The sequence below is a fragment of the Triticum dicoccoides genome, chromosome 3A (assembly GCF_002162155.2).
Source record: "Triticum dicoccoides isolate Atlit2015 ecotype Zavitan chromosome 3A, WEW_v2.0, whole genome shotgun sequence".
NCBI classification, from domain to species: Eukaryota; Viridiplantae; Streptophyta; class Magnoliopsida; order Poales; family Poaceae; genus Triticum; species Triticum dicoccoides.
Window position 1 is genome coordinate 455,467,730 of NC_041384.1, and position 15,536 is coordinate 455,483,265.

A 15,536-nucleotide genomic window follows, 5' to 3' on the forward strand; every position below is an offset into this window, starting at 1 on the left:
AGTCAAAGCTGGCTTGCTGCAATAACCCCACCACCTTCTTGAGAATGAGCATGTATATTAGGTTCTGATGTAAGACTTGCTGAGTACCTTTGTACTCATGTTTGCTTAATTATTGTTTTCAGACGACAACACTGCCCCCTCCGATGGGTTTTATGTAGACCTTGACGTCGACGAGTGACTAGCCACCCAGGTGGTGATCCTGGCTATGGAGGGCCCTATGTAGATAGACAGGCTTCGAGAAGCCTTCTTTTGTTTCTAGTGTCTGTACTCAGACTGGTTGCTTCCGCATGTGCTTGTATGATTGTATGACTTGAGTGTAGGGTCATGTGACCCCTATCTGTATGAACATGTTATGTATGGCTCCCTGGAGCCTTTTAAATAAAGTACTTGAGTTGTAGAGTTTTGTTGTGATGCCATGTTGTATGTACTCATATCGGGCATATTGTGTGTATGATTGAAATGCTTGGTATGAGTGGGATCCGACAATCTAGTTGTTTATCCTTGGCAGGCTTTCTTATGGGGAAATGTAGTCTAGTGTTCCTCGAGCCATAGTAGTCCGCTACAGCCCGGTTCACCGAAGTCCTGCTAGCCCAGCACTACTATTCAGGACACTTGACTGGCCGGCATGTGTTTCACTTGTTCCTATGTCTGTCCCTTCGGGGAAATGTCACGCGGTGATTTCCGGAGTCCTGCCTAGCCTGCTACAGCCCGGGTCCCCCGGAGTCCTGTTAGCCCAGTGCTACAGCCCGGAATCACTCGCTGATGACCGACATGCTCGATGTGATTCATGCATGCCTGTCTCCATAGGTTGGTGCCGCTTTGGGTTCACGAGTAGCCATGTCGTCCCGGGTTCTCTGTCATATGGATGCTAGCGACACTATCATATACGTGAGCCAAAAGGCGCTAACGGTCCCGGGCCATGGTAAAGCGACACCCGTGGGATACCGTGCGTGAGGCCGCAAAGTGATATGAGGTGTTACCGGCTAGATCGATCTGACTTGGAATCGGGGTTCTGACACTATACCGTTGGTGGGTGAAAGGAGAAAAAGACCAGCTCGGAAAGCCAGTCGCGCGAGGTTGAAGCACTCAAGGCACAAGTGGCGCGGATTCCGGAGATTGTCCAAGAGCAAGTGCAACAACAACTGGGAACGACGCTCAACGCCATGGTGCCTACGTTGATTCATGGGCCGACGACGTGGATTGCGGGCGGCCAACAGGGGCCTCCCCCGGTTCCCAGCTTCACGGGCAGCAACTCACATAACATGCAGGCAGCGCCATTGGTGTCTCCGGCGGAGGCGGTATTCGTATCCCCGGCGCCGACACGGGCATTGGAGCTTAATGCACCCGGGTGTACGCCGGGCGGCACCTCGCCAGCAAGCGGCCCCTCTGTTAGTTGCACGCCCGCTGTTGGCGGTGCCTCGACATTAGCCGAGCTCGACGGCATCACAGTAACTAAGCCTCTCGGTCGATGACTTCATCTCCTTGCCTTTGACTGGGCATCCCTGACGCCCTACATGTTTTCGCAGGGCGCCGCCGACGTTCCTTGCACTCTCCTGCACTTCGTGGGCGGCGAGTTGGTCGATGTCGCCAAGGGCAAAATCGTTCAACCGGGCAACCCCGTGTTCCACGGTAATCCGATGCCACCCACAGTGTATAGGGTTGAAGTGGTTCGGGTGCTGCCAGGCTGCGACGAGCTGTTACCTCCGATTCGACCCGCTGGGGCCGACGAAGAAGATGAGATGACCCTTAGCGCCTGCGTAAGCTGGCCCCTGCTTTGGCCGAAGAGCCAGATTCGTTTGGTGGCGGAGGATACCACCCCACAGACAAGACCGCCAGTCATGCCGGCGCCAAGCCATGGCAAGAACGCCGCAACGCTACCGGACATGCCGGACATCCCTATGGCACAGGATCCGGACATGCATATGGCACAGGATCCGGACGATGACGACAACGACGACGGTACATTTACCAACGTCTATAAATACTTTGCCGTACATGGGTAGGGTGACGAGTTCTGTGGGCCTCCTTCTCAAGAACCCAACCAAGACAACCGCGATCTAGCTGGTATGGCGGAGAAACCCAATTGCAATAGGTGTCGTCTGGCATTCAGTTCTCATGAGACGCCTCCAGTTGCCGCCTTCACCGAGCCTCAGATAGCTGAGGTGCGAAATATTATCAGTCCCAACATGCTCAAGAAGGCGGTCTGTGAGCAGAACTCGGTCCCATTACAACAGATCAAGAAGAAGGGACAGAAACGAAAGGCTAAAAAGGGCGTCGGTGCGAGCCAGCCGGCACCGAGTACGATCCATGCTTAGGACGGGACACCTTCACCTAAGGATATCTCGAGGAGGGTGCATGTGGCGGGTAGGGTGATGCTACCGACAAATATGCTCAATGCTGCAACCGGTGCTATGTGGAGTCTGCATGACAGTGTTCTTTCTTTGGAGAAGCGGCGTCTCAGAGAGAATGATGTGGCATACCCAGTTTTCATGGCCAAGGTGCCAGAGGGCAAGGGCTTTGTGGATGGCGCCATCGGGGGTACGATCGTCCTACGGTTTGATGACATCTTTGCTATGTTTAACCTTCATCCACTGCACTACATCTTCGTTCGGCTGTTTTCGCTGAGTATGGAGATGCGAATCATTAGAGACAAGACCCCAGACATCGTGATAGTCGACCCCTTTTACATGCGTGCCAAGCTCTTGGGCAGCGCTGGGGACCGCCAAGTCGCGAGTTCACACCTCGAAGGTGTCATTCTGGCAAACCCAGATAAGGATAACTTCCTCGTGTCTTACTTTCCTGAGTAAGTCATCCCTTAACCGCCCCGTAACATATGATTTCTTAGATTTCGATCGTTTTTTTCTAACATTCCGTGTTCTATGCAGTGACACACATTGCACACTCATCCTCTTAAGCCCGAAATATTCCATGGCCACGTATTTCGACCCGAACCGTGACTCCAAGATAGACTACACAAATATCAAGAAAGTTCTTGATGATGTTCTCCCCGGCTAAGCCAAATCTGGAGGCACCTTCACCAGGCCAGTTCGTAGGTACGGCAAGCACGTGTTCGCCCACAATACTAAGTTCTGCTGCGTCAAGCAGCCGCCTGGCGGTCAGAAGGATGCCTACTACGCCCTCCATCACACGCGGGCGATTGTACGGGACCATCATCACCTTCTGCTACCAGATAATCTCAAAGATTGGGCCGCGAGCTTGTCGGCAATCCAGGACGCGGACAGCAGACAAGAATTCTTTCACATCCAGTCGGAGTTTGCGGAAATCATCCATCAAGATGTCCTTCATACCTCGGGGCAGTTCTACCTCAGATATCAACCGTCCAACAGTGAGATAGACACAACGCTACAAATATAGGCTAACAACGCCCGCGATTTCATGACCATCACGACAGACGACGGCTTCATCCACGCTCCTGTCCCATGAGTCGAGTCGAAAGTAGTGATGCTATGTGTAGTTCTGAAACATTGATTGGCTCATGTTGTAATTAAACTTTAATGAATTGTATGTCTCTTTGGTTTGGACAGTCGTTCAACTTAGATGTAATCGATGCTATTTATTAGTAGGACCATGAATCATGCTATTAATGTCTTGCTTTTCTCTTCCGTTCCTTTTGTTGCATACTTATATGTTGCTCATGTATTGTCTGTTGTTTGGCTTGTGCATAGAGATGCCGTCGTATGTCGTGTACAAGGGTAAGGTTCCCGGAGTCTACGACGACTGGGAGGAGTGTCGGAGACAGGTTCACCGTTTCAGCGGTAACAGTTACAAAGGGTACACCACTAGGGTGGAGGCGGAATCTAGATACGCCCGCTATCTAGCGGGAGAGAGGAGGGAGCGTTGGAGGAACCAGATGAAGACCAGTTTCATCGCGATGATGCTCATCGTGATGACCGCGGCTCTCTTCTATATGATGGCAGTTTAGATGATCGATATCAACTTGTAATGTGAAGACAAACTCGCTACTCGCGGTTTCAAGACTTGTAATGTTCTATCTTTGTTCGGTCTTTTGAATTCGGAGACTAATATGATGAATTGTATTCGGAGACTAATCTTCTATTGTATTCGATGAATCTGCTGTTGTTGTATGGTGCTGTCTATATTCTGTCCAATAATATATTTTGTAACCTATGCAAAAATCAGAAAAGTAAAAAAAACCTAATATTCATACTAGTGGCGCATCATCTCAAAGTGCACCATTAGTATGCCAAAGGATACTAATGGCGCATCACTACACAGTGTGCCATTAGTATGCCAAAGGATACTAATGGCGCATCACCCCACAGTGCGCCATTAGTATGCCAAAGCACATGGGTAAATATGCCCCCCTGGGAGGCATACTAATGGCACATGTTGGTCTATACTAATGGCGCACGGCGTGGTGAGCCATTAGTATATAATACTAGTGGCGTGGTACTAGTGGCGCACCAGTAGTGCGCCATTAGTAGGCAAAACTGGTGCGCCACTAGTAGGCCTTTTCCTAGTAGTGGGGAGGCGTCCTCTCATGGATTATACCATGTTCTACACAAAAAGCATCAAATTCATTGGAAAAATACTCTCCACCATGGTCGGACCTAAGCCTCTTGATTTTCCGATCAAGTTGGTTTTCCACTTCAGCTTTATAGATCTTGAAAAAGTTCAAAGCCTTATCCTTAGATTTCAGAAGATACACACGACAGTATCTAGTGGAGTCGTCAATTAACGTCATGAAATATTTCTTTCCACCTTTTGTCAAAGGGTTTTTATCATTTTTGCCACTAGTTGTGTCCCACTACTCAGTTTTGCCATTAGAAGTTACAACTACTCAAAAATGCCATCGATCCGTGAGATGTTTGCTCAAAAATGCCATCATTCCGTTAGATGTTTCTTCAAAATGCCATTAGACATTGTTATTTTCACATCAAACTCATTGGCCATGTTATATGACAAAAATAAGCCTAGACCCACATGTCAGTTCTCTCTATCTCACAATGATAAGTGTGGCCCCACTTGTCAGGAGTAACCAAGCGAATAATTTTATAAAATGGGATCAAGTGGGCCCCACACTTTATTGTAGTAATATAGAAGGAGAGCTGGCATGCTGGTTCATAGGTATTTATGTCATTATAACATGGCAAAAGAGATTTGAGATCACAATAATGGTGCCCAGTGGCATTTTTTAACATGTATCTAACAAAGCGATGGCATTTTTGAGCAGTTGAAATTCCTAGTGGCAAAACTGAGTAGTGGGACACAACCGATGGCATAAATGATAAAAACCCTTGTCAGAGCACCATTCGTTTTACATAGATCTGAATGTATGAGTTCTAGTGGTGCAAGATTTCTCGTTTCCGCAGTCACATGAGACTTACGAGGTTCCTTAGCTTGCACACACACTTGACACTTGGATCCCTTGACAGTGGTGAAACTAGGGATTAAGCTCAACTTCGCTAGTCGCGACATGCAACCAACGTTAACATGACAAAGACGTGAATGCCACACATTTGATTCACTATTGTTGCAAATATGATTAACAACTTTATTGCAAACGTCTGATAAGGATAAACGAAACATGCCTCCTGACTCATAGCCTTTATCAATAACGGTTCCATACTTGGATATTAAAAATTTATTTGACTCAAAGATAAGCTTGTAGCCATCTCTACACAGAAGAGATTCGCTAACAAGATTTTTATTGACGGAGGGGACATAATGCACGTTCTTCAGCCGCACGATCTTCCCCGAAGTAAACTTCAGATCGATTGTGCCAACACCACGAACAGAAGCACTTGAACCATTGCCCATCAGCACGGTTGAAGTCCCTGCGGTCTGATAAGGCGAAAACATGGAAATATCACTGCATACATGCACATTAGTGTTGGGGAACGTAGTAATTTCAAAAAAATTCCTACGCACACGCAAGATCATGGTGATACATAGCAATGAGGGGGGGGGGATATGATCTACGTACCTCGTAGATCGACAACGGAAGCGTTTGGTTGATGTAGTCGTACGTCTTCACGGCCCGACCGATCAAGCACCGAAACTACGGCACCTCCGAGTTTTAGCACATGTTCAGCTCGATGACGATCCCCGGACTCCGATCCAGCAAAGTGTCGGGGAAGAGTTCCGTCAGCATGACGGCGTGGTGACGATCTTGATGCACTACTGCTGCAGGGCTTTGCCTAAGCACCGCTACAATATTATCGAGGACTATGGTGGCAGGGGGCGCCGCACACGGCTAAGGAATAGATCACGTGGACCAACTTGTGTGTCTCTAGGGTGCCTCTGCCTCAGTATATAAAGGACTAGAGGGGGAGGAGGCCGGCCAAGGCTAGGTGCGGCCAGGATGTGGAGTCCTACTAGGACTCCAAGTCCTAGTAGGAGTCCACCAAGAGGGGAGGAAGGGAGAAGGAAGTGGAGGAGAAGGAGAGGTGGCCGGCCCCCTTTTCCCTAGTTCAATTCGGACTAGAGGGGAGGGGGGCGCAGCAGCCCCTTGGCCCTTTCTCCTCTTCCCACTAAAGCCCATCAAGGCACATTGCTTCTCCCGTAACTACCCGGTACTCCGAAAAATACCCGAATCACTCAGAACCTTTCCGATGTCCGAATATAGTCGTCCAATATATCAATATTTACTTCTTGACCATTTCGAGACTCCTCGTCATGTCCCCGATCTCATCCGGGACTCCAAACTCCTTCGGTACATCAAAACTCATAAACTCATAATATAACTGTCATCGAAACCTTAAGCGTGCGGACCCTACGGGTTCGAGAACAATGTAGACATGACCGAGACACGTCTCCGGTCAATAACCAATAGCGGGACCTGGATGCCCATATTGGCTCCTACATATTCTACGAAGATCTTTATCGGTCAGACCGCATAACAACATACGTTGTTCCCTTTATCATCGGTATGTTACTTGCCCGAGATTCGATCGTCGGTATCCAATACCTAGTTCAGTCTCGTTACCGGCAAGTCTCTTTACTCGTTCTGTAATACATCATCCCGCAACTAACTCATTAGTTGCAATGCTTGCAAGGCTTAAGTGATGTGCATTACCGAGAGGGCCCAGAGATACCTCTCCGACAATCGGAGTGACAAATCCTAATCTCGAAATACGCCAACCCAACATGTACCTTTGGAGACACCTGTAGAGCACCTTTATAATCACCTAGTTACGTTGTGATGTTTGGTAGCACACAAAGTGTTCCTCCGGCAAACGGGAGTTGCATAATCTCATAGTCATAGGAACATGTATAAGTCATGAAGAAAGCAATAGCAACATACTAAACGATCGGGTGCTAAGCTAATGGAATGGGTCATGTCAATCACATCATTCTCCTAATGATGTGATCCTGTTAATCAAATAACAACTCTTTTGTTTATGGTTAGGAAACATAACCATCTTCGATTAACGAGCTAGTCAAGTAGAGGCATACTAGTGACACTTTGTTTGTCTATGTATTCACACAAGTATTATGTTTCCGGTTAATACAATTCTAGCATGAATAATAAACATTTATCATGATATAAGGAAATAAATAATAACTTTATTATTGCCTCTAGGGCATATTTCCTTCAGTCTCCCACTTGCACTAGAGTCAATAATCTAGTTCACATCGCCATGTGATTTAACAGCAATAGTTCACATCACCATGTGATTAACACCCATAGTTCACATCAATATGTGATCAACACCCAAAGGGTTTACTAGAGTCAGTAATCTAGTTCACATCGCTATGTGATTAACACCCAAAGAGTACTAAGGTGTGATCATGTTTTGCTTGTGAGATAATTTTAGTCAACGGGTCTGTCACATTCAGATTCGTAAGTATTTTGCGAATTTCTATGTCAACAATGCTCTGCATGGAGCTACTCTAGCTTATTGCTCCCACTTTCAATATGTATCTAGATCGAGACTTAGAGTCATCCAGATCTGTGTCAAAACTTGCATCAACGTAACTTTTACGACGAACCTTTTTGTCACTTCCATAATTGAGAAATATTTCCTTATTCTACTAAGGATAATTTTGACCGCTGTCTAGTGATCTACTCTTAGATCACTATTGTACTCCCTTGCTTAACACAGTGTAGGGTATACAATAGATCTGGTACATAGCATGGCATACTTTATAGAACCTATGGCTGAGGCATAGGGAATGACTTTCATTCTATTTCTATCTTCTGCCATGGTCGAGCTTTGAGTCTTACTCAATTTCACACCTTGCAACACAGGCAAGAACTCTTTCTTTGACTGTTTCATTTTGAACTACTTCAAAATCTTGTCAAGGTATGTTCTCATTGAAAAACTTATCAAGCATCTTGATCTATCTCTATAGATCTTGATGTTCAATATGTAAGCAGCTTTACCGAGGTCTTTCTTTGAATAACTCCTTTCAAATATTCCTTTATGCTTTCCAGAAAATTATACATTATTTCCGATCAACAATATGTTGTTCACATATACTTATCAGAAATGTTGTAGTGCTCCCACTCACTTTCTTGTAAATACAGGCTTCACCGTAAGTCTGTATAAAACTATATGCTTTGATCAACTTATCAAAGCATATATTCCAACTCCGAGATGCTTGCACCAGTCCATAGATGGATCGTTGGAGCTTGCATATTTAGTTAACACCTTTAGGATCGATAAAACCTTCTAGTTGCATCGTATACAACTCTTCTTTAGTAAATCCATTAAGGAATGAAGTTTTGTTTATCCATTTGCCAGATTTCATAAAATGCGGCAATTGCTAACATGATTCGGACAGACTTAAGCATAGATACGAGTGAGAAAATCTCATCGTAGTCAACACCTTGAACTTGTCGAAAACCTTTTGTGACAATTCTAGCTTTGTAGATAGTAACACTACTATCAGCGTCCGTCTTCCTCTTGAAGATCCATTTAATCTCAATGGCTCGCCGATCAATGGGCAAGTCAATCAAAGTCCATACTTTGTTCTCATACATGGATCTCATCTCAGATTTCATGGCCTGAAGACATTTCGCGGAATCTGGGCTCATCGTCGCTTCCTCATAGTTCGTAGGCTCGTCATGGTCAAGTAACATGACCTCCAGAAAAGGATTACCGTACCACTCTGGTGCAGATCTCACTCTGGTTTACCTACGAGGTTCGGTAGCAACTTGATCTGAAGTTACATGATCATCATCATTAGCTTCCTCACTAATTGGTGTAGTAGTCACAGGAACATATTTCTGTGATGAACTACTTTCCAATAAGGGAGCAGGTACAGTTATCTCATCAAGTTCTACTTTCCTCCCACTCACTTCTTTCGAGAGAAACTCCTTCTCTAGAAAAACTCCGAATTTAGCAACAAAAGTCTTGCCTTCGGTTTTGTGATAGAAGGTGTACCCAACAGTCTCCTTTGGGTATCCTATGAAGATACATTTCTACGATTTGGGTTCGAGCTTATCAGGTTGAAGTTTTTTCACATAAGCATCGCAGCCCCAAACTTTAAGAAACGACAACTTTGGTTTCTTGCCAAACCACAGTTCAGATTGTGTCGTCTCAACGGACTTAGATGGTGCCCTATTTAACGTGAATGCAGCTGTCTCTAATGCATAACCCCAAAATGATAGTGGTAGATCGAAAAGAGACATCATAGATCGCACTATATCTAATAAAGTATGGTTATGACATTCGGACACACCATTACACTATGCTGTTCCAGGTGGTGTGAGTAGTGAAACTATTTCACATTGTTTTAATTGAAGACCAAACTCGTAACTCAAATATTTTACCTCTGCGATCATATCGTAGAAACTTTTATTTTCTTGTCACGATGATTTTCCACTTCACTCTGAAATTCTTTGAACTTTTCAAATGTTTCAGACTTATGTTTCATCAAGCAGATATACCCATATCTGCTCAAATCATATGTGAAGGTCAGAAAATAACGATACCCGCCGCGAGCTTCAACACTCATCAGATCGCATACATCAGTATGTATTATTTCCAATAAGTCAGTTGCTCGCTCCATTGTTCCGGAGAACGGAGTCTTTAGTCATCTTGCCCATAAGGCATGGTTCGCAAGCACCAAGTGATTCATAATCAAGTGATTCCAAAATCCCATCAGCATGGAGTTTCTTCATGCGCTTTACACCAATATGACCTAAACGGCAGTGCCACAAATAAGTTGCACTATCATTATTAACTTTGCATCTTTTGGTTTCAATATTATGATTATGTGTATCACTACGATCGAGATCCAACGAACTATTTTCATTGGGTGTGTAACCATATAAGGTTTTATTCATGTAAACAGAACAACAATTTATTCTCTTACTTAGATGAATAACCGTATTACAATAAACATGATCAAATCATATTCATGCTCAACGCAAACACCAAATAACACTTATTCAGGTTCAACACTAATCCCGAAAGTATAGGGAGTATGCGACGATGATCATATCAATCTTGGAACCACTTCCAACACACATCATCACTTCACCCTTAACTAGTTTCTGTTTATTCTGCAACTCCCGTTTCGAGTTACTAATCTTAGCAACTGAACTAGTATCAAATACTGAGGGGTTGCTATAAACACTAGTAAAGTACACATCAATAACATGTATATCAAATATACTTATGTTCACTTTGCCATCCTTCTTATCTGCCAATCACTTAGGGTAGTTCCGCTTCCAGTGACCAGTCCCTTTGCAGTAGAAACACTTAGTCTCAGGCTTAGGACCAGACTTGGGCTTCTTCACTTGAGCAGCAACTTGCTTGCCGTTCTTCTTGAAGTTCCCCTTCTTCCCTTTACCCTTTTCTTGAAACTAGTGATCTTGTCAACCATCAACACTTGATGCTCTTTCTTGATTTCTACCTTCATCGATTTCATCATCATGAAAAGCTCGGGATTCGTTTTCGTCATCCCTTGCATACTATAGTTCATCACGAAGTTCTACTAACTTGGTGATGGTGACTAGAGAATTCTGTCAATCACTATCTTATCTGGAAGATTAACTCCCACTTGATTCAAGCGATTGTAGTACCCAGACAATCTGAGCACATGCTCACTAGTTGAGCGATTCTCCTCCATCTTTTAGCTATAGAACTTGTTGGAGACTTCATATCTCTCAACTCGGGTATTTGCTTGAAATATTAACTTCAACTCCTGAAACATCTCATATGGTCCATGATGTTCAAAACGTCTTTGAAGTCCCGATTCTAAGCCGTTAAGCATGGTGCACTAAACTATCAAGTAGTCATCATATTTAGCTAGCCAAACGTTCATAACGTCAGCATCTGCTCCTGCAATAGGTCTATCACTTAGCAGTGCATCAAGGACATAATTCCTCTGTGCAGCAATGAGGATAAACCTCAGATCACGGATCCAATCCGCATCATTGCTACTAACATCTTTCAACACAGTTTTTCTCTAGGAACATATCAAAATAAACATATGAAAGCAATAACGCTAGCTATTGATCTACAACATAATTTGCAAAATACTACCAGGACTAAGTCCATGATAAATTTAAGTTCAATTAATCATATTACTTAAGAACTCCCACTTAGATAGACATCTCTCTAATCCTCTAAGTGATCACGTGATCCAAATCAACTAAACCATGTCTGATCATCACGTGAGATGGAGCAGTTTCGTTGGTGAACATCAATATGTTGATCATATCTACTATATGATTCACGCTCGACCTTTCGGTCTCTGTGTTCCGAGGCCATATCTGTATATGCTTGGCTCGTCAAGTATAACCTGAGTATTCCGCGTGTGCAACTGTTTTGCACCCGTTGTATTTGAACGTAGAGCCTATCACACCCGATCATCACGTGGTGTCTCAGCACGAAGAACTTTCGCAACGGTGCATACTCAGGGAGAATACTTCTTGATAATTAGTGAGGGATCATCTTAAAATGCTACCGTCAAACTAAGCAAAAATAAGATGTATAAAAGATAAACATCATATGCAATCAAAATATGTGACATGATATGGCCATCATCATCTTGCTTCTTTGATCTCCATGTCCAAAGTACTGTCATGATCTATATCGTCACCGGCATGACACCATGATCTCCATCATCTTGATCTATATCAATGTGTCGTCACATGGTCGTCTCGCCAACAATTGCTCTTGCAACTATTGCTATCGCATAGCGATAAAGTAAAGCAATTATTGGACGCTTGCATCTTATGCAATAGAGAGACAACCATAAGGATTTTGCCAGTTGCTGATAACTTCAACAAAACATGATCATCTCATACAACAACTTATATCTCATCACGTCTTGACCATATCACATCACAACATGCCCTGCAAAAACAAGTTAGACGTCCTCTACTTTGTTGTTGCAAGTTTTACGTGGCTACTACGGGCTTAAGCAAGAACCAATCTTACATACGCATCAAAACCACAACGATAGTTTGTCAAGTTGGTGTTGTTTTAACCTTCGCAAGGACCGGGCGTAGCCACATTCGGTTCAACTAAAGTTGGAGAAACTGTCACCCGCAAGCCACCTATGTGCAAAGCACGTCGGGAGAACCGGTCTCGCGTAAGCGTACGCGTAATGTCGGTCCGGGCCGCTTCATCCAACAATACCGCCAAACCAAAGTATGACATGCTGGTAAGCAGTATGACTTATATCGCCCACAACTCACTTGTGTTCTACTCGTGCATATAACATCAACACATAAAACCTAGGCTCGGATGCCACTGTTGGGGAACGTAGTAATTTCAAAAAAATTCCTACGCACACGCAAGATCATGGTGATGCATAGCAATGAGGAGGGGGAGAATATGATCTACGTACCTCGTAGATCGACAACGGAAGCGTTTGGTTGATGTAGTCGTACGTCTTCACGGCCCGACCGATCAAGCACCGAAACTACGGCACCTCCGAGTTTTAGCACACGTTCAGCTCGATGACGATCCCCGGACTCCGATCCAGCAAAGTGTCGGGGAAGAGTTCCGTCAGCACGACGGCGTGGTGACGATCTTGATGCACTACTGCTGCAGGGCTTCGCCTAAGCACCGCTACAATATTATCGAGGACTATGGTGGCAGGGGGCGCCGCACACGGCTAAGGAATAGATCACGTGGATCAACTTGTGTGTCTCTAGGGTGCCTCTGCCTCAGTATATAAAGGACTAGAGGGGGAGGAGGCCGGCCAAGGCTAGGTGCGGCCAGGATGTGGAGTCCTACTAGGACTCCAAGTCCTAGTAGGAGTCCACCAAGAGGGGAGGAAGGGAGAAGGAAGTGGAGGAGAAGGAGAGGTGGCTGGCCCCCTTTTCCCTAGTCCAATTCGGACTAGAGGGGAGGGGGGGGCGCAGCAGCCCCTTGGCCCTTTCTCCTCTTCCCACTAAAGCCCATCAAGGCACATTGCTTCTCCCGTAACTACCCGGTACTCCGAAAAATACCCGAATCACTCAGAACCTTTCCGATGTCCGAATATAGTCGTCCAATATATCAATCTTTATGTCTCGACCATTTCGAGACTCCTCGTCATGTCCCCGATCTCATCCGGGACTCCGAACTCCTTCGGTACATCAAAACTCATAAACTCATAATATAACTGTCATCGAAACCTTAAGCGTGCGGACCCTACGGGTTCGAGAACACTGTAGACATGACCGAGACACGTCTCCGGTCAATAGCCAATAGCGGGACCTGGATGCCCATATTGGCTCCTACATATTCTACGAAGATCTTTATCGGTCAGACCGCATAACAACATACGTTGTTCCCTTTGTCATCGGTATGTTACTTGCCCGAGATTCGATCGCCGGTATCCAATACCTAGTTCAATCTCGTTACCGGCAAGTCTCTTTACTCGTTCTGTAATACATCATCCCGCAACTAACTCATTAGTTGCAATGCTTGCAAGGCTTAAGTGATGTGCATTACCGAGAGGGCCCAGAGATACCTCTCCGACAATCGGAGTGACAAATCCTAATCTCGAAATACGCCAACCCAACATGTACCTTTGGAGACACCTGTAGAGCACCTTTATAATCACCCAGTTACGTTGTGACGTTTGGTAGCACACAAAGTGTTCCTCCGGCAAATGGGAGTTGCATAATCTCATAGTCATAGGAACATGTATAAGTCATGAAGAAAGCAATAGCAACATACTAAACGATCGGGTGCTAAGCTAATGGAATGGGTCATGTCAATCACATCATTCTCCTAATGATGTGATCCCGTTAATCAAATAACAACTCTTTTGTTTATGGTTAGGAAACATAACCATCTTCGATTAACGAGCTAGTCAAGTAGAGGCATACTAGTGACACTTTGTTTGTCTATGTATTCACACAAGTATTATGTTTCCGGTTAATACAATTCTAGCATGAATAATAAACATTTATCATGATATAAGGAAATAAATAATAACTTTATTATTGCCTCTAGGGCATATTTCCTTCAATTAGCACCTGTGTCAATCAACCAATCAGGAGAATGACATACTGAAAGAATAGTGGGAAATATACCATACCCAACATCCTTCATGTCAGTGACTCCAATGACAACATTAGCGGTCTTGTTGCCTTTCCCAGGATGACGCTTGTCATAGCGATTAGGGCAACTAGGAGCCCAATGATCAGGATCCCCACACACATGACAAACACCTTTCTTCTTGTCATTCTTCTTCTTGAAGTTCGTGTGTTGCACAACCTTGTTCTTCCCATCAAACTTTGCTTTACCATCAAACTTGCCCTTGTTCTTGAACTTGTGGGGCTCGAAGTTCTTCTTCTGTACCAGATTGGCACTAGACCCTCCCTCAATACCTCGAGCACGTGTGTCCTTTGCTCTCGCCTTTTCTTCCACATCAAGAGTACCAATGAGATCCGGAACGGAAAACTCCTTCCTCTTATGCTTCAGTAAGATAGCAAAGTTCCTCCGCGAAGGAGGAAGCTTATTGATGATGCCTCCGGCAACAAACTTGTCCGGTAGTATACAATTGAAGTGCTCAAGTTCTCTAGCGAATGACTGTATCTCATGAGCTTGTTCAACCACGGAGCGCTCTTCAGTCATCCTGTAATCATAGAATTGCTCCATGATGTACAGCTCAGTGCCAGCATCCGATACCCCAAACTTGGCCTCGAGTGCATCCCACATATCTTTTCCATTATCAATTAACGCATAAGCATCAACTATGTTCTCACCAAGAACACTCAAGAGAGCAGCCTTAAACAGAGTATCCGTTTTCTAAAAAGCTTGTGCCTGTTGAGCTTCAAGCTCTCCTTCAGGTTTGCCAAGAGCGGCCTCATAGCAACTCATGGTTTGAAACCATAGGACTGCTCTCACGCGCCAGCTCTTATAGTGGATACCCTCAAACATAGGAGGTTTCATGGAAGCAGCAAAACCACTCGGGGTAAATTGCTTATAATAAGGTTTTTGGATTGTTGGAAATATGAGCAATTTACTGAATGATTTTATTAATATAAATATTAGATAAAGCATGACTAATATAGCAGAGATAAAACAAGTCATGTAATTTGGCAAAGAGAAGGTAAATAGCATCTGCATATATGAACTAGAACCGAACAC